A 19,320-nucleotide genomic window follows, 5' to 3' on the forward strand; every position below is an offset into this window, starting at 1 on the left:
CGTTGACGCCAAGGGAAAGGGAACTACGGAGCAAGTGACTGCGCCGGCACGGGTCGACGCGGAAGCTGTCCATGCAAAAGAAGGCGCAAGTGAAGACGAAGGAGACGACGACGATGGAGCGATGCTACAGGGCGAGGCCGCTATCGACGGTGACCGGGCTGCTAGTCTCGGAGCCACCTTCAAGCGTCCCCGTGATGAGGCCGAGGACAAGGACAACGCGGCAACCAGCTCCAGTGATGGGCCGCCGGCGAAATCGCCTCTTGGGAGGCGCTCGAGCTTCAAACCAAAGCCGAACGTTCCGTCCGACAGAAAGCCTGGGGACCAAGCCCAGCAGACAAACAACGACGAGAAACCGGGCGGTCCCCGAGACGGCTAGCCGACGGCTGGTCGTGAGGGGTAAGCACCATGCTCCGGGCCTACCTCATTGTCTAGTTCATCATGGCTCCTAATCAGTCACTCAGTATTGCAACTCTAAACGTTAGAGGGCTGGCGGCTAGGCGTAGGCAGAGTCAAGTCCTACGGTTGGCCACTGACCAAGACATAGACGTTCTAGCTGTCCAGGAGACCAAGGTAGACGGGGAGGAGGAGACCGGGAACATGGTGAGGCGTTTCACGATCAGATATTATGCGGTGGTGAGCCACGCGGTAGGCACGTCAGCGGGATGCGTCCTGTTTATTAAGAAGTTACCCGACCTTGTGGTTGAAAGTGTATTTTCATGTCAGACGGGAAGAATGGTCGTTTGCGACATTGTTTGTGGTGGAGTCTAATTCAGAGTTATGTGCATATATGCGCCAAATGTTGTAGAAGAGCGTGCTGTATTTTTTTCGAGTCTTTTTCAGTACATTAGCCGTGATAAGTGCATGATTTTGTTGGGGGATTTCAACTGTGTTTTGAGGGCTCGGGATCGATCAAATAATGCCGGTATTCGAGATAAAATCAGTCACATACTTTCTAAGTTGATTAGTGATAGTGAACTAGACGATGTATGTGATTGTCTGGAGGGGGAGCGGGAGGTGATGTATACACGATTTCAAGGCAGTAGTCATGCGCGGTTAGACCGCTTGTACATGTCACAGGACATGATTCCAAAGTGCCACAGTTATTCTGTTGCACCTGTGTCGTTCTCAGATCACTGCTTGGTGATGTGTCACATAGGTATGAAGAAGAAGAGCGAATCTTTTAACTGGAACCTATGGAAAATGAATGCCTTACTACTAAAAGACGAGCCATTTGTAGAGGCAATACATGAGGCCGTTATGGAAGTATGCGATGAAAGTACTGAAACCATAGCAGAGAAATGGGAATGGTTCAAACAAAAGGTAAAAATGAAAGCAATAGAAAGGTCGAGCTGCTTAAAGTTTGAGAGGGAAATGAAAGAACGAGACTTACGAAAGATACTTAATCAGCTGATAGCGCTGGAGTGCGAAGAGCCAGGGGCGTATAAGCAAGATATGCGAACCATCAAAGAAAAAATCGAACAGTTGGACAAAGAACGCTATCAAGGTGCGATTGTGCGAGCAAGAGCAAACGCATTAGTAGCGGGAGAGACGCCCACCAAAAGGGCACTAGGACTTGAAAAAGCTCATGGTCGACGTAATCATGTCGATAAGATCTCGTGGAATGGCACACTCGTCGAAGATAATAAGAGCATAGGCCGAGCGTTTTTAGAGTATTACCAGTCACTGTTTGCATATCAAGAAGCTAATGTAGATGAGTTCAAAAGGGTCTTTCTCAGTCGCATGCCGCGATTGAGTGACGACACGAAGGACCGATTAGAAGGGACTATAAGAGAACACGAAGTCGTAAAAGCAATAAATGATTTGAACAATGGCAAATCACCCGGACCTGACGGTCTGAGCGCGTGTTTTTATAAAGCCTTCACCCCGCAGGGGCGTCTGCGTCAGCAGGCGTTTGGTGAGTTGCGCCACCACGGACCCGAGCACACGAGGCTTGGACCCTCCCGCGTGTATCCGTGCGCGGCTTAGCCGTGTCTGGGGAAAGGAGGATCCTGGGGGTTGAGCCAATGCCGGGTGTTTGGACCTTTAAGGCCCCCCGGCGGAGGCAACACACCTCTTCGGCCTCTGCTTCACATAGACGGCACCTCCAGACTGACCCACCTGGAGGAAATCGGCAGTCGCCTTTTCCTGTCCCCCTCTTCAATCTTTTGTCTTTCTCTCTCACTTTTACATCTCTCCTGTCTTCTATTCACTTCTTTTAACTTCCGATTCTCTAGGCGGCAAGGGTTAACCTTGTGTGGCTAACCTGTCTTGGTTATGTCGTATTTGGTTATAGCAACGCTGTACAGCTGGCGTTCGCAGGACTTCCTTTGCAGGGACTCCTGTAACGTCCCCTTGTTGGGCTCGGTGGTGGGCGGCTGGCATCGCTGCCGAAATTAATTAAGATCTTATGGCCTCATCTTTCCCCAAGCTACCTGATCGTCCTCTATACAAAAGAGGACGCACCGAAGAAAGTTTCAATCCTTTTCTCAAACGAAAAGAAAACTTCCCGCGATACCATGTCATACATACCGAGAACCCTGGAAAGACTGTTAGAACCATCTCACCATTCATTGTTGCCAAATGCCTCACGGACGCACTGGGTAGTGGCTACAAAGTGACAAAAATGCCTAGCGGCGACCTCCTGCTTGAGGTACGTGATAAGCTGCAGCATGGAAAGATTTCAAACCTGGTTGCATTTGGTGATGCTCAAATCACGGTGACACCACATCGATCACTGAATACGTGCAAGGGAGTGATCTCAGACGATGACCTCATGAACTTGAGTGAAGAAGAACTTCTAGAGGGCTTGAAGGACCAGAACGTCATCCAAGTACATAGAATAAAAATTAAACGGGAGAACAAAGAAATTCCAACTAAACATCTGATACTTACTTTTGGTACAAGTGAACTGCCCGAGATAATCGAGGCTGGATATGTAAAGATACGAGTAAGGGCGTACATCCCTAACCCACGCAGATGCTTCAAGTGTCAAAGGTATGGTCACGGTTCGCAAAGCTGCCGAGGCCGACAAACCTGTGCCAAGTGTGGTGAACAAGATCATCCCTCAGATAACTGTAACCTTGCACTCCATTGCGTGAACTGCGACGGCGAACATGCCGCATATTCCCGCTCTTGTCCGACATGGAAAAAGGAAAAAGAGATAGTGATTATCAAAGTAAATCAGAACATTTCCTTCCGAGAAGCGCGCAAGCGCGTTTCCTTTCTTCATAGTGCAGGGTATGCTGATGCGGCGCGTAAGGGGGCAGCGCCGCAGCAGACTCCGGTATCGGCCCGGCCCGCAAAGAGTGTGGTCGCGGCTGTGCCACCAGCCCCTTTGGCGACAGCAGCCAGCGCTGCTTCGCCGTCTCTAAAAGAGGGACCATAGACCTCTGGGTTGGTGGCCTCCAAGGCCCTGCTTTTCGAGGCAAGGCCTAATCTGAAAACACCTCGCTCGAGTGAGCGGAAGTCCAGCGGCTCCCAGGAGTCAATGGACACAACTCCGATCCAGATGGCGCAGCCAGCGCCTCAGGAGCGCCGCGATTCTCGTGACCACTCCAAAAGCAAAACGCGCATCACGGCGCCCGGAAAGGGTCCTGTGAGCTAATCTTTCCTTTCCAGAACACACAGTACTCAACTCTGTCAAAATGGATACACAAATTATACAGTGGAATGTGAGAGGTTTTCTCCACAATCTTGATGACATAACAGAACTCTTACACAAACTTAACCCAAAGGTACTGTGTGCACAGGAAACGCATTTAAAAGCTACACAGACAAATTTTCTCCGGTCATATGCTATTTTTCGCAAAGACCGTGACGAGGCTAACACCTCATCCGGCGGTGTAGCTATAGTTGTCGACAAGACTGTTGCTTGCCAACACTTGCCCCTTCTGACATCCCTCGAGGCAGTTGCAGTGCGAGCAATTCTTTTTAACAAATTGGTTGCCGTCTGCTCCATCTACATACCTCCGAATTATCGCCTGAACAAAACAGAATTCTATGGCCTTATTAAACAACTTCCTGAACCCTTTCTTATCGTTGGAGACTTTAATGCTCATAACAGTCTATGGGGAGACTCCCGGACTGATTTGAGGGGTCGACTTATCGAAAGCTTTCTTGTGACTTCTGGTGTATGCCTATTTAATAAGAAAGCACCTACTTACTATAATATTGCGCATAATTCATATTCATCGATAGATTTAGCGCTTGGATCCTCCACACTTCTCCCTTACTTAGAATGGAATGTAATACAAAATCCGTTTGGGAGTGACCACTTCCCAGTTACTCTAAACCTACGAGTACTAACACAAGTCATTCCACCACATGTCCCTCGCTGGAAACTTAACTCGGCTGATTGGAAGCATTTTAAAGAATCTACTTATTTATCACAAGATTTTATACGCGATTTTAGCATAGATGATGCCGTAGCATATTTTACTGCTTTTATTATCGGTGCAGCGGAATAGTTTATTCCACAAACAAGCGGCCAATCATGTAAGAGACGTGTTCCTTGGTGGAATGAAGACTGTAGAGATGCACGAAAGAGACAAAATAAGGCATGGGGTAGACTGCGCCGACATCCAACGGCGGAAAATCTCATTGCATTTAAACATATAAAGTCACAAGGAAGGCGCACGAGACGGCAGGCTAGGAGAGCAAGCTGGGAGAGGTTTCTCTCAGGCATCAATTCTTATACCCAGGAGGCTAAAGTATGGAATGGGCTGAGAAGGCTAAAATGGCAGCAGATCAACCAATTACCTTTGGTCGATGACCAAGGGCATACCTTGGAAAACCAGGCCGATGCCCTTGGCATACATTTCGAGCGTGTGTCAAGCTCCGCAAACTACTCAGAATCATTTCTTAAATACAAGAAAGTAGCAGAACGTAAGCCAATAGACCGTAAATGCACACCAAATCTTCCGTACAACTGTCCATTTAATATTGCCGAGCTTAGAGCTGCCTTGAGCACATGTATGAGCTCCGCACCGGGATTTGACAGAATCATGTATGACATGATTAAAAACCTACACACCGACACACAGATGACACTACTAGCACTTTTCAACTCCATTTGGGCTGCCGGATATCTCCCATCCTCATGGAAAGAATCCATCGTAGTCCCGGTCTTGAAGCAGGGTAAAGACCCATCCAACGCTTCAAGTTACCGTCCAATAGCCCTCACAAGTTGCTTATGCAAACTCTTCGAGAAAATGATAAACCGTCGTATTTTACATTTCCTTGAATCGAAGAAAATTCTTGACCCTTATCAATGTGGCTTCAGAGAGGGTCGGTCGACTGCTGACCATCTCGTGCGCATTGAGGCAAACATTCGAGACGCCTTTGTCCATAATCAGTTCTTTCTTTCTGTTTTCCTAGACTTGGAAAAGGCATATGACACAACTTGGCGATATGGGATTTTGCGAGACCTATCGGAAATGGGTGTTCGAGGCAATATGCTTAATGTAATTGAAAGTTACTTATCCCACCGTACTTTTCGTGTTAGAGTTGGCAATGCTTTATCCAGGCCATTTACACAAGAAACTGGGGTGCCACAAGGTGGGGTACTAAGCTGTACGCTTTTTATCGTCAAAATGAATTCCTTGCGCTTATCTATACCGCAGGGTATGTTTTACTCGGTATACGTAGACGACGTGCAGTTAGGTTTCAAGTCATGTAACCTTGCAATTTGTGAGCGGCATGTCCAGCTTGGCTTGAACAAAGTGTGTAAATGGACAGAAGAAAATGGCTTTAAACTCAATCCTCTTAAAAGCTCCTGTATCCTTTTCACACAAAAAAGAGGCCTATTCGCAGAGCCCGATGTAGAACTACACAGACAACACATACCAGTTTCCACACAACATAAATTTTTAGGCATCATATTAGACTCGAAACTAACCTTCATTCCACACATAAAGCGCCTCAAAGAGAAATGCCTAAAAACAATGAACCTGCTTAAAATTTTGTCGCATACAACATGGGGCAGTGACAGGAAGTGCCTGATGAACGTGTACAAAAGTCTTATACGTACACGCTTAGACTATGGGGCCATAGCGTATCAATCTGCCAGTCCAAGCGCCTTGAAGATGCTTGACCCTGTTCATCATCTAGGCATCCGCTTGGCGACCGGTGCCTTCAGGACAAGTCCTGTAGAGAGCCTCTACGTAGAGTCTAATGAATGGTCACTGCATCTTCAAAGGTCGTACACTAGTTTCATGTATTTTCTGAAAATACACGCGAACAATGAACATCCAACTTATTCAAGCAATAAATGATATGACCAGTGCCACCCTGTTCCACAACCGACCTGCAGTGAAACGGCCGTTTTCTCTGCGCGTGAGGAACCTCAGTAATGAAATGAGTGTTCCACTCCTTGAACATACCTTAATGGCTCCAACAAAGCTATTACCGCCGTGGCAGTGGCAGCAGATAGATTGTGACTTGTCTTTTGTAGAAGTCACAAAACATGCCGCCGACACACACATCCGAATGCACTTTTTAGAAATCCAGGCCAAATACTCTTGCCCAGAATTCTACACGGACGCCTCAAAGTCGCATGCCGGTGTCTGTTGTGCAGCGGTGGGCCCATCGTTCGCGGAATCCGTCGCTTTACACCCAGAAACAAGTATTTTTACAGCTGAGGCTTATGCGCTCCTATTGGCTGTAAAGTACATCGATATTACACAGATTCGCAACGCAGTTATTTATACTGACTCTTCAAGCGTCGTTAAAGCCCTATCGTCGCTACGGAAACATAAAAATCCTGTAATTGCAGAACTTTACTCGGCTCTATGCAAAGCTTACTCTTCCCAACATATCACAATATGCTGGGTTCCTGGACATAGAGGCATTGAAGGCAATATGCTTGCCGACAAAATGGCCACATCCACAGAAACAAGTGCTAGTAGCATTTCCATCGCTATCCCTGCCATAGATTTGAAACCATTTTTGCGGAAAAAACTGAGGTGCTATTGGCAACGTTTGTGGGACGCAAAACAGTCAAACAAGCTTCATCTGATAAAACCTTATTTAGGTAGCTGGCCACCTACAACAAAAACACGACGAACAGAGGTCACTCTCTGTCGACTCCGAATAGGCCACACGTATGGCACACATTCTTATCTTCTAACAAACAGTGATTCCCCTGCCTGTGGGAAATGTGGAGAGACGCTAACTGTGCTCCACGTCTTGCTTGAATGCCGGGAGGTAGAAGAGCAAAGAAAAAAGTTCTTTCCTTTAGCATACAGACGACATATTCCATTACACCCGGCATTATTCCTTGGCAAAGACCCGCTCTTTGACACAAAATCATTGCTAGGTTTTTTAAATGATATTCGTATATTAAATGTTATACACCCATGTGATCCGTAGCACGGCCTCGCAATAGAGGCCTATGTTGCGGCATTAGTATGTATAGCACACGCCTCCAGGCCCTTGCGCACAAGGGTCCTGGTGAGGCAGTAGTGCTGCTTGGAAATTATCAATAACTGAGTGTTTTAAATTTAAGTCATTTATACACACAGCGCACCTCACAATAGTCATTGTCATAGTTTTATCCCAAGTACCTGTTTTACGCGTCTATACAGCGACCAGTTTTAGGCCCCTATACAGCCGAAATACATCTACTCAGCGCTCATCACCCATCGATCACTCTTTACCATCTCTTGGCGCTCTTTGGCCATACTTGGCCCTTGCGCCAGTAAACACTATACATCATCATCATCATTATAAAGCCTTCAAGAAAGAACTTTCGCCCCGGCTAACAGGCCTGTTTAACGACGCGTATGTGAACAAAGCTTTGCCGCCTTCTTTTGGTAAAGCGCATACCATCTTGATACCTAAGAGTGACAAAGCGGAGAAACTTAGGCTCGTGACATCTTATAGGCCGATATCTTTAACCAATGTCGACTCTAAGATTTTCATGAAGGTTTTGGCAGCCAGACTTCAAAGCGTCATCAAAGAAATCGTCGCAGACCACCAAACGTGTGGGATCAAAGGGAGGTCAATTTTTTCGAATATTCACACGAAGCGGTGCGTGCTCGAGTGCTGTGACCTCACTTACGATGGCGTCGCAGTGCTCCAGCTTGACCTAGAGAAAGCTTTTGACTGTGTGTCTCATGATATTTTGTTTGCCATTCTGGATCACGTTAATGTAGGTGCCATCATCACTGAGGGAGTGGCATTGGCGTATCAGAACTGCACAACACATTTAATTGTGAATAAACCATTGGGGGCCCCCATTAACGTCATGCGTTCTGTGCGTCAAGGCTGCCCCCTCAGTCCTCTTTTGTTTGCAGTTTACATTGAAACGATGTGTTTGGCGATAACCGAGAACGATCAAATACGCGGTTATAGCTTGGCAGCCACAGAAGTCAAGCTCCTGGCATATGCAGATGATATCGCCGTGTGTTGTACAAACAGAGAAAGCGTAACGGAAACAATACGCGTGGTGAAACAGTTTTGTGATCTAACGGGCAGTAAAGTGAACTGGGGTAAGTCCCTCTGTTTGTGGCACGGAGAGTGGTCCTCGGCCCCGGACAACTTCGCGAATGTGAGCTGGGTGAAAACCCCTACCAAGTATCTCGGTGTTCCCTTGGATAGCTACAAACAGAGCGAGGAATACTGGACGATCCAAATAAAAGAAACAAAAGAAAAAGCAGACAGGTGGAAAGGCATCAACCTGTCCATTTTCGCAAGGGCAACTGTATGTAATTTGTTTTTCATTACGAAGTTGTGGTACGTCATGCAGACGTTGTTTTGTTCAAGGGTAAATGTGCAAAGATTGCACAGAGTGTTCGCCGTTTTTATCTGGGACTCCAACTGGGAAAGATGTAGCCGAACAAACCTGTTCAGGCGGGTGAAGGAAGGGGGGCTGGGCTTGGCGCATCTTTTTGTACGACAGCTTGTCAATAGATTTTTGTTTTTTCGGGATGTGCGCGATCCATTTCTGCGTACGGTATTACAGCTCAGGTTAAGAGCCGCTTTGCCGGCGCTCATTGTTAGTACCAACAGTATGCCAGGAACGATTCGCGGCTATCTAAAAGAAGTTGTTGATAGTGTGCGCTTTCTTTCTGTGCGTTTTTCTTTCGATTATTTATCTGGCGTGAAAAGAAAGACGTTATATAGAGATGTATGCGATATTGTATTCCCAGTGCCATTGTACAGAGCGGTATACAGTTGAGGACCAGGACAGGATGTCCTGAAACGGGTGAAAAGAATGGAGGTGCCTACTGGGGTAAAAACATTCTTTTTTAGGCTACACTCAGGAACACTGTCAGTGAAAACATTCATGGAAGAACGTGGCTTCCTTGTACCATGGGGCGCATATTGCTTGATCTGCAAGCAACCTGAAACCATAGATCATGTGTTTTTGCATTGCTGGGAAGGTGTCTACTTCTGGGACGTCCTAAAACGGACAATGAAGAAAGATTTTCTATTGAGTCCGCATGGGATAAGGTACCTAGCGATAAACAATGAGGACGGAGTTCCATACGATTTAATAATGCTCCAGGGCCTCCACTGTTTATGGCGGGCGAGGATGGCTGGGTACCATTGCGACCCAGACGCTAGGCCTGCACGCATTTATATTCTAGAGAGTATGTCTCGCTTTATTGCAATAAAGAAAACACAAGATTGTGTACCCGATTGGCTGTCGAGGCTAGAACCTTTGACAACTTTAAAAGAATTTTAATTAGACAACGCCAGTCCATGTAGGACAGGTGGCTTTTCTGTTTTTCAATATGTTTTGTAGTTATTTTTGTGCTATTGTTCTCTAGTGTGTGCTCTGTAAATTGTCAAAGACCGGCAATAAATAAAAAAAAACCGGCTAGCTCAGTCGGTAGAGCATGAGACTCTTAATATCATGGTCGTGGGTTCGAGCCCCACTTTGGGCGGATTGTTTTGCAACCTCGTAATCGTCCTCCAGTCATAAGGGTTAAATTGTATGAAACGATTCTTTTGTATTTTAGTTCCGCGAAAAGAAAAAAAGATTACCGTCGTGCAGCTAGCGTGATCATAAAAATGTATGTACGATCAGAGGGAGCGCGAGCCCGGCTAGCTCAGTCGGCAGAGCATGAGACTCTTAATCTCAGGGTCGTGGGTTCGAGCCCCACGTTGGGCGGATTGTTTTGCAACCTCGTAATCGTCCTCCAGTCATAAGGGTTAAATTGTATGAAACGATTCTTTTGTATTTTAGTTCCGCGAAAAGAAAAAAATATTACCGTCGCGCAGCAAGCGTGATTATAAAAATGTATGTTCGATCGGAGGGAGCGCGAGCCCGGCTAGCTCAGTCGGTAGAGCATGAGACTCTTAATCTCAGGGTCGTGGGTTCGAGCCCCACGTTGGGCGGATTGTTTTGCAACCTCGTAATCGTCCTCCAGTCATAAGGGTTAAATTGTATGAAACGATTCTTTTGTATTTTAGTTCCGCGAAAAGAAAAAAAGATTACCGTCGCGCAGCTAGCGTGATCATAAAAATGTATGTACGATCGGAGGGAGCGCGAGCCCGGCTAGCTCAGTCGGTAGAGCATGAGACTCTTAATCTCAGGGTCGTGGGTTCGAGCCCCACGTTGGGCGGATTGTTTTGCAACCTCGTAATCGTCCTCCAGTCATAAGGGTTAAATTGTATGAAACGATTCTTTTGTATTTTAGTTCCGCGAAAAGAAAAAAAGATTACCGTCGCGCAGCTAGCGTGATCATAAAAATGTATGTACGATCGGAGGGAGCGCGAGCCCGGCTAGCTCAGTCGGTAGAGCATGAGACTCTTAATCTCAGGGTCGTGGGTTCGAGCCCCACGTTGGGCGGATTGTTTTGCAACCTCGTAATCGTCCTCCAGTCATAAGGGTTAAATTGTATGAAACGATTCTTTTGTATTTTAGTTCCGCGAAAAGAAAAAAGATTACCGTCGCGCAGCTAGCGTGATCATAAAAATGTATGTACGATCGGAGGGAGCGCGAGCCCGGCTAGCTCAGTCGGTAGAGCATGAGACTCTTAATCTCAGGGTCGTGGGTTCGAGCCCCACGTTGGGCGGATTGTTTTGCAACCTCGTAATCGTCCTCCAGTCATAAGGGTTAAATTGTATGAAACGATTCTTTTGTATATTAGTTCCGCGAAAAGAAAAAAGATTACCGTCGTGCAGCTAGCGTGATCATAAAAATCAATGTACGATCGGAGGGAGCGCGAGCCCGTCTAGCTCAGTCGGTAGAGCATGAGACTCTTAATCTCAGGGTCGTGGGTTCGAGCCCCACGTTGGGCGGATTGTTTTGCAACCTCGTAATCGTCCTCCAGTCATAAGGGTTAAATTGTATGAAACGATTCTTTTGTATTTTAGTTCCGCGAAAAGAAAAAAGATTACCGTCGCGCAGCTAGCGTGATCATAAAAATGTATGTACGATCGGAGGGAGCGCGAGCCCGGCTAGCTCAGTCGGTAGAGCATGAGACTCTTAATCTCAGGGTCGTGGGTTCGAGCCCCACGTTGGGCGGATTGTTTTGCAACCTCGTAATCGTCCTCCAGTCATAAGGGTTAAATTGTATGAAACGATTCTTTTGTATTTTAGTTCCGCGAAAAGAAAAAAGATTACCGTCGCGCAGCTAGCGTGATCATAAAAATGTATGTACGATCGGAGGGAGCGCGAGCCCGGCTAGCTCAGTCGGTAGAGCATGAGACTCTTAATCTCAGGGTCGTGGGTTCGAGCCCCACGTTGGGCGGATTGTTTTGCAACCTCGTAATCGTCCTCCAGTCATAAGGGTTAAATTGTATGAAACGATTCTTTTGTATTTTAGTTCCGCGAAAAGAAAAAAGATTACCGTCGCGCAGCTAGCGTGATCATAAAAATGTATGTACGATCGGAGGGAGCGCGAGCCCGGCTAGCTCAGTCGGTAGAGCATGAGACTCTTAATCTCAGGGTCGTGGGTTCGAGCCCCACGTTGGGCGGATTGTTTTGCAACCTCGTAATCGTCCTCCAGTCATAAGGGTTAAATTGTATGAAACGATTCTTTTGTATTTTAGTTCCGCGAAAAGAAAAAAGATTACCGTCGCGCAGCTAGCGTGATCATAAAAATGTATGTACGATCGGAGGGAGCGCGAGCCCGGCTAGCTCAGTCGGTAGAGCATGAGACTCTTAATCTCAGGGTCGTGGGTTCGAGCCCCACGTTGGGCGGATTGTTTTGCAACCTCGTAATCGTCCTCCAGTCATAAGGGTTAAATTGTATGAAACGATTCTTTTGTATTTTAGTTCCGCGAAAAGAAAAAAGATTACCGTCGCGCAGCTAGCGTGATCATAAAAATGTATGTACGATCGGAGGGAGCGCGAGCCCGGCTAGCTCAGTCGGTAGAGCATGAGACTCTTAATCTCAGGGTCGTGGGTTCGAGCCCCACGTTGGGCGGATTGTTTTGCAACCTCCTAATCGTCCTCCAGTCATAAGGGTTAAGTTGTATGAAACGATTCTTTTGTATTTTAGTTCCGCGAAAAGAAAAAAGATTACCGTCGCGCAGCTAGCGTGATCATAAAATGTATGTACGATCGGAGGGAGCGCGAGCCCGGCTAGCTCAGTCGGTAGAGCATGAGACTCTTAATCTCAGGGTCGTGGGTTCGAGCCCCACGTTGGGCGGATTGTTTTGCAACCTCGTAATCGTCCTCCAGTCATAAGGGTTAAATTGTATGAAACGATTCTTTTGTATTTTAGTTCCGCGAAAAGAAAAAAGATTACCGTCGCGCAGCTAGCGTGATCATAAAAATGTATGTACGATCGGAGGGAGCGCGAGCCCGGCTAGCTCAGTCGGTAGAGCATGAGACTCTTAATCTCAGGGTCGTGGGTTCGAGCCCCACGTTGGGCGGATTGTTTTGCAACCTCGTAATCGTCCTCCAGTCATAAGGGTTAAATTGTATGAAACGATTCTTTTGTATTTTAGTTCCGCGAAAAGGAAAAGGATTACCGTCGCGCAGCTAGCGCGATCATAAAAATGTATGTACGATCGGAGGGAGCGCGAGCCCGGCTAGCTCAGTGGCGATTCCACTTCCGGCCGCGCTAGCGAACGGATGTTTTTTTTTTTCATGAGCTCCGACAGGAGCGGCGATAGCGGCCAAGCTTGGCCGCGGTAACAGGTTATCGGCAATGGAAAGCGAATACCAGGTTGTTCTGCCTAGTTTGCCTACAGGTCGGTTTGTTTTAAATACCGTGTTTTTGCACGCGGACGTCAAGGCTCACCCCTACAGGGTAGAAGACTTCCGCGACGCTCTGGCTCAGTATTCGGTGCTCCCCGAGGTAGTCGCCTTGGGGGCGTACCGTATGAGCCATGTGTGGGCGGTCACCTTCAAGGACGCTGAAGCGGTCAGAAAGTTGGTCAGCATCGGTGAACTGCAAGTTAAAAGCAAGCGCTGTATCGTCATCGACCCGGCCAACAGGGACGTCCGAATGAAGGTACACTGGTTGCTCCACAGTGTGCCTGACGAGGACGTGCGCCTTGCCTTCATGCCTTTCGGTAAACTCACCGACATTGTCAGGGAGCGTTGGCGGGCCGAGGGATTGACTGACAAAGGGTCTACAACGAGGCTTGTGACTCTGAAGCTGAACGCCGGAGTCAAAATTGACGACTTGCCACACCAGCTAAGTGTGTCCGGTGAGCTCGCCCTCGTCGTTGTACCGGGCAGGGCTCCGCTCTCCCTTCGCTGCCGGGGAACGGGCCATATCCGTCGCGAGTGCCGCATCCCGCGATGTGGTGTTTGTCGGCGCTTCGGTCACGAAGACGGCCAGTGTGAGCGAACGTACGCCAGCGTGACGGGGCCTGGGGGCAGCGAGGACACCGCCGACCTGCTCATGGACGAGGCAGACTTGGAAGAGGCGACGCCTCAGGCAAACTTCCGTGAAGCACAGCCATCTACACCGTCCTCTTGTCCGGAGGGCGAGCTTAACAAGCAGCAAGTCGCCGTAACTTCCTATGGACCAGCACGAGCCCGCCAAAGGTGTTGACTCTGCATCGACTGGACGGGATGCGCCACCAGATGTGCAGCCTCCGGTGAGCGTGACTGAATCCGTGGAGGAGTGCATGGATGTTTCGCGCGACGGAGCTAGCTCGATGGCCGGAAAGCGGGCGCATGAGACGACGGTGGACAGTGAGCAACAGCGGGACGACGGTGGAGGCGGCGAGCCGCCGACAAAAACGCCAGGTGTGAGGCGCTCCCCTTTTAGACCGCGACCTAACATTCCGGGCGAACCACTGCGGGCGGTGAATCCGCCTCCGTAGATGTTCCTTATGGCGAGTAAATGGGGGGTGGGGTTGGGGTGGGTAAAAAATTGTCAAAAAGTGCAATGTGCATCATTTATCTTGCGCTGCTCTCCAGACGCGACAGCTTTACGGCCGCGGGCCGGGTTTAGTTTCGCGGTGTCATCCTGTGAGGAAAATATGGCAATAAGTTTCATCTCTGGTTTGTTCTTCGCAACGGACACCATTCGGAAGGGCAACCTAATTTGCAGTCATGGCCTTGTTAACTGAAGCGACCTTGCGCGTAGCAACCCTGAATGTACGAGGGCTAAGCGCTAGAAGGTGATAGTGCCAATTAAGCCGCTTACTGCTCGAAAACGATCTGGACTTGGTCGCAGTTCAGGAGACTAAAATAGAGAACCCGGAAGTAGCCGACCGAATGGTGTCCGTTTTTCGTCCTCATTTCAATGTACATTTTTGTCATGCTGTTGGCAGTTCTGGCGGTTGTGCCGTTTTCATACGTAACGACTTTTGTAGTTGCGTACAAACGGTTGAGTCGTTCCAATCTGGCCGCCTTTTAGTGGTGGATTTTAGTCTTTCTGGTTTGAGTTACCGCGTTGTGTGCGCTTATGCACCGAATGTTGAAAGAGATCGCACTTTTTTTTTTCAGAGGTTTCAAACGTACCTAAACTGTGATGAAGTGCTATTACTCCTAGGCGACTTCAACTGTGTTTGTGAAGCTGAAGATCGATCGAAAAAGAGCCGCATCCGTGATAAGAGCGCCGAGTTGTTATCGGAGATAGTACATGATCATGGTTTAGATGACGTGGGCAACGTTTTTTTCCAATGGTACTCGTCCGATTTATACCCACTTTCAGCGAGATAGCCATGCAAGGCTGGATAGAATCTATGTCTCAGCTGAACTAGTTGCGATGTGTACCGCGTACGATGCGAAACCGATTTCTTTTTGCGACCACTGTTTGGTTATTGCCGGGTTTCGCAGAGGGCAGGCGAAAACACGTTTAAATTAGAACCTCTGGAAATTTAATGTGAAGCTCCTGGAGAGAGAGAGAGAGAGAGAGAGAATAAACTTTATTGTACGAAGAGTGGTTGGTGTGGTTATTCTCGGGTGGAGCCCTCTTGTAGAGCCCCACTGGCCGCGGCGGCTCGCCGGGCCTGGTCCAGGGTCGCCAGTTGGCTTCCCAGTGCCAGCTCGGAAAGTCGTGCCTCCCAAGACCACGTTGTGAGTGTCTGTGATGAGCTCACCAGCCTGGATACTGCCTCGGCTGGGCGTTCCGTACACTGGTATGTAATGTGTGTCAGTGTGGCTGTGTGGTCGTTGCACCAGGGACATACACTGGTTGTGTATACCTCTGGAAACATCGCGTGCAACCTTGATATGTGCGGGTAAGTGTTGGTTTGAAGGCGGCGCCAGTCCCTGGCTTGTTGGCTGCTTAACTTGGGATGTGGAGGAGCGTACTTTCGTCTGGTCAGGCGTTGGTCCTCCAAAATCTGCCTGCTCGTGATGGGATCTTCATGGTGGTTTGTGAGGGGCCTCGAAGAGTCTTCTGTGGCTCGGCCAGCAAGTCCGCGAGCTACACAGTCGGCCTCCTCGTTGCCTTCGAGGCCTGTGTGCCCTGGGCACCAGACGATCCCATGGTCCTCAGTCAGCGTGGGGCCCAGGATATCGGTGACGCACCTGGGAAGTGTGCCTCTAACATATAACCGACAGGCGGCCTGTGAATCCGTCAGGATATATGCGGAGCGACCTCTTCGTTCTGCTTCTTTGATTGCGAGGGCTATGGCTGCTGCCTCTGCGGTGGCGCTTGATCTGGTGCGTATAGATGCGCAGGCCACCACTTTCTTTTGGTTAGCTACTGCCGTTGCGTATGCCGGTTTTCTGGGGCCTTGTGGTGTTGTGGAGTAAAGGCTAGCGTCGGTGAAATAGGTATCAGGATCGTTCCTTCTCTGGAGGAGTTTACGTGCTCGTGCTTGCCGGCGCTTTTGGTTGTATAGCGGATGCATGTTTTTGGGGACCGGTTCCACGATGATGCGAGCCCGTAGGTGCATCGGTACGATGACTGTGTCGTCTCCGCAGTATTGGGGGGCGAGCGGGTATCCCAATCTTTGCAGTAGTTTTCTGTCCTGGTGTGTGGGGTTGAGTCGTTCTCTTTGTGCGATTAGCGTTGCGGCTGCCAGTTCTTCATATGTGTTATTTATGCCTATCGACATGAGCCTGTCTGTGCTCGTGCAATTCGGTAGTTGGAGTGCAGCTTTGTATGCGATTCTTATGAGCTTGTCGATGTTTTCTATTTCGGTCTTGCGTGTAGCTTGGAAGGGCAGAGCGAAGGTGATTCGGGTGAGGACGAAGGCCTGTACGAGGCGTAATGTCTCGCCTTCTGTCATCCCATATTTACTTCTTGCTATTCTAGCTATGAGGGTTGTAAGCTCCTGGAGGACGAAAAGTTCGTTATAGTAGTGACGGATGAGCTGGACAAGCTACGTGCTGTGCAGTCAACAAATCTAGCTGCCGAATGGGAGGAATTTAAGCAAAGAGTTAAAATAGCTGCCATCGAAAGAGGTAGCGTCCTCAAGTATAAGCAGAACCAAAGTGAACGAGAGATTCGCGAGCAGCTTGAATATTTTACTTGCATGGAAAACATCCAGCCTGGTGCTTTTAAGAAGGAAATGAGAGACGTGAAGAGCCAAGTGGAGAATTTTGACGCCGAGAAGTATAAGGCCGCGATAATACGGACAAGAGCGGAAAAATTATGGGTAGGCGAAAGACCAACGAAGCGAGCGTTGTCAGATGAAAAGAGATATGCGTGCCAGAAAGAAATCAGTCAAATAGCTAGTGGCAACGATATGACGTCGGATAGGAGGGTGATTATGCGCGTGATAGCTGATCATTTTACTGAGCTGCTTGGACAACAAAGGAACATTATGGAAGGGTTCCGGGAGAGATTTTACTGTTTATGCCGAAGCTAGAAGACGACGTTAAAGCACGTTTGGAACAGCAGATTACCCTACGGGAAGTCGAGGATGCAATCGACGACTTAACGCTGGGCAAAGCGCCCGGGCCCGATGGCCTTGGGGCCGCCTTCTACAAAGCTTTTAAATGTAGGGTTGCTCCCTTGTTGCTTAATGTTTTCGCTGAAGCTTATGACAGCAAGCGAGTTCCGCTGTCTTTCAGAAGATCACACGTTGTGCTGATACCCAAAAGTGATGACCCGGAAAAACGTCTCTCTGTGGGTTCTTATCGTCCGATCAGCCTCACTAACGTTGACTATAAAATACTTATGAAGGTATTAGCCAAAAGACTCCAGGGGGTTATTACAAAGCTGGTAGGGCCACATCAGACTTGTGTGGTAGGGCCACATCAGACCACAACCAAGTCTTCATAGTGCAGTCGAGGTGTCTGTCTCGGTCTCCACTGGTTGCCTGTTTTCTTCTGCAGCGGCGGTGCAGCGCGAGCATCGCCGGCGTTTCCGTTGGTTGATGTCAGCGGCGTCGTGCCGGCGCCGCCGTTGGTTTCCGCGTTGTTACCTTGCGTCCGACGTTGCCGAAGGCGCACCAGGGCTTGAAGGCATTCATTTTCGGTGAGCATCTGCTCCTCATGTTGGGTGGTTTGGTCAATTTTTGCCCAGCTCATGGCTGCTGGGTCATAACCGGTGATCTTGCTCACCGCCATGGAGAGAAAGTTCTCGAAGCCGGCAGAGTCGAGCCGAACCCTAATGAGGGGTTAGCTCACCGCGGCGTGGCGGAGGCAACACATTGTTCTAGAAGTGCCGAAATTGGGTCCACCTGCACAAGACCGGTGTCCACAGGTGCCTCTCGTCTTCACGCATCTGATGGTACCAGAGTTTTGGAGATCCGATGACTTGAGCCGCGGTTCCTGCCAAAAGTTGGCGGAGCCGATGCACCGCTCGTCTGGTCAGCGCGTCCGAACCAGCGTCCGCCTCTGGGGGCGGCTCGGTGGTTTTCAACAAGATCAGAACGGCACACTCGTCGAGCAGCGTCGGAAGTCTTGACCACCTTCTCGCCTCGCAACGTTGTTATATAATTACGCATTTGGTGCCGCAGCTAAACGACGCCTCCCCTCCCTCCTGTCCCCCCACGGCCTTTCGCACGACGGAAGAAGTTGCGTTTGCTCTATATATATGGTAATGTACAGGAGGAAAGAGACGCTTCATTCTGCAGCCCTTCAGGGAGCATGACGCAGGACGCGCGTTTGATCTCCGCCGTGCGTTCGCTCCCCGTGAAAGCGCGCGTCCCTCGCGCGCTTTCACTCGCACATAAAGCGTCCGGAGCGCGGCGACGATTTCATCGCCGTTGGACGTCATGCGGAACCTCACGGCTACGGCGACGCCATATAATTGCAATTGTGTCCATACAATTGCTATCACAATAAAACGTTTTGCCAGCGCGTTACATGCGAAATATCCGGAGATTCACACTGATGACGCCTGCCCTGCTTGCGGAGATAGATCAACACTTTCGCATATGATCCTAAGCCCTGTAAGGGCCTAACAAAGGCAGAGGAACATACACTCCTCCGCCTTTACACCAAAACACTGCTGTGCCCGGCAGTTTTAAAACACTTTGATCCTGCCTGTACAGGAAAATGCCCGCACTGTGCGGAGAAGTCTTCGGACATCTGCCACATGGTGTGGGCATGCCAATCAACCCTGAACCTCACCCCAAAACCAAACCCCACCCGGAAGGACTGCAGCCCTGCTCGGCTGCTCCGACCTGGCGATCCAGAAGGCCCTGGTCGACCGAGCACAAGCCGCGGTGGCCGCCAATGGGCTCCTGTAATGAGGAGCCCACCTAGTGAGTGTGAGAGGTGGCCCCCTCCGGGCCACCTCAAGCTACCTCCGTGTGCTTTCAATAAAGTTTTTCGCACACAACACTCTCGGAATGTCTCTTCATAGCAAGCCCTGACCTCAGCTCAGCTAGGCGGGAGTCGGCCTTCCGCAACCCACCGCTGGCTGAGCAACGTTGGGCTGTCCAGTAAGCCCACGATGCGGCTCGCAGGCTGGGCCTGTCGGTCCCGACGTGGGAGCGGCCCGCGACGTGCTAATACGCGTTCTACAGGACTGAAGAAATAAAAGTTATTCAATC

General features: G+C 49.2%; 13 non-coding genes across 13 annotated transcripts; all 13 read left to right on the forward strand.

The window, feature by feature from the left end:
* The first annotated feature begins 10,044 nt into the window (after window positions 1-10,044).
* Trnak-cuu (transfer RNA lysine (anticodon CUU)) lies at window positions 10,045-10,117 on the forward strand. The gene has a single exon. It is a non-coding gene; the product is annotated as a tRNA-Lys (tRNA).
* A 154-nt stretch (window positions 10,118-10,271) lies between these two features.
* On the forward strand, window positions 10,272-10,344 carry Trnak-cuu (transfer RNA lysine (anticodon CUU)). Its single transcript has one exon. It is a non-coding gene; the product is annotated as a tRNA-Lys (tRNA).
* A 154-nt stretch (window positions 10,345-10,498) lies between these two features.
* Window positions 10,499-10,571, forward strand: Trnak-cuu (transfer RNA lysine (anticodon CUU)). The gene has a single exon. It is a non-coding gene; the product is annotated as a tRNA-Lys (tRNA).
* A 154-nt stretch (window positions 10,572-10,725) lies between these two features.
* Trnak-cuu (transfer RNA lysine (anticodon CUU)) lies at window positions 10,726-10,798 on the forward strand. Its single transcript has one exon. It is a non-coding gene; the product is annotated as a tRNA-Lys (tRNA).
* Window positions 10,799-10,951: 153 nt separating this feature from the next.
* On the forward strand, window positions 10,952-11,024 carry Trnak-cuu (transfer RNA lysine (anticodon CUU)). The gene has a single exon. It is a non-coding gene; the product is annotated as a tRNA-Lys (tRNA).
* A 153-nt stretch (window positions 11,025-11,177) lies between these two features.
* Window positions 11,178-11,250, forward strand: Trnak-cuu (transfer RNA lysine (anticodon CUU)). Its single transcript has one exon. It is a non-coding gene; the product is annotated as a tRNA-Lys (tRNA).
* Window positions 11,251-11,403: 153 nt separating this feature from the next.
* Window positions 11,404-11,476, forward strand: Trnak-cuu (transfer RNA lysine (anticodon CUU)). The gene has a single exon. It is a non-coding gene; the product is annotated as a tRNA-Lys (tRNA).
* A 153-nt stretch (window positions 11,477-11,629) lies between these two features.
* On the forward strand, window positions 11,630-11,702 carry Trnak-cuu (transfer RNA lysine (anticodon CUU)). The gene has a single exon. It is a non-coding gene; the product is annotated as a tRNA-Lys (tRNA).
* Window positions 11,703-11,855: 153 nt separating this feature from the next.
* Window positions 11,856-11,928, forward strand: Trnak-cuu (transfer RNA lysine (anticodon CUU)). Its single transcript has one exon. It is a non-coding gene; the product is annotated as a tRNA-Lys (tRNA).
* A 153-nt stretch (window positions 11,929-12,081) lies between these two features.
* Window positions 12,082-12,154, forward strand: Trnak-cuu (transfer RNA lysine (anticodon CUU)). Its single transcript has one exon. It is a non-coding gene; the product is annotated as a tRNA-Lys (tRNA).
* A 153-nt stretch (window positions 12,155-12,307) lies between these two features.
* On the forward strand, window positions 12,308-12,380 carry Trnak-cuu (transfer RNA lysine (anticodon CUU)). Its single transcript has one exon. It is a non-coding gene; the product is annotated as a tRNA-Lys (tRNA).
* A 152-nt stretch (window positions 12,381-12,532) lies between these two features.
* Trnak-cuu (transfer RNA lysine (anticodon CUU)) lies at window positions 12,533-12,605 on the forward strand. The gene has a single exon. It is a non-coding gene; the product is annotated as a tRNA-Lys (tRNA).
* Window positions 12,606-12,758: 153 nt separating this feature from the next.
* On the forward strand, window positions 12,759-12,831 carry Trnak-cuu (transfer RNA lysine (anticodon CUU)). The gene has a single exon. It is a non-coding gene; the product is annotated as a tRNA-Lys (tRNA).
* The last annotated feature ends 6,489 nt before the right edge of the window (window positions 12,832-19,320 follow it).

Source organism: Dermacentor silvarum, chromosome 2 (assembly GCF_013339745.2).
Source record: "Dermacentor silvarum isolate Dsil-2018 chromosome 2, BIME_Dsil_1.4, whole genome shotgun sequence".
In the NCBI taxonomy this organism is placed as follows: Eukaryota; Metazoa; Arthropoda; class Arachnida; order Ixodida; family Ixodidae; genus Dermacentor; species Dermacentor silvarum.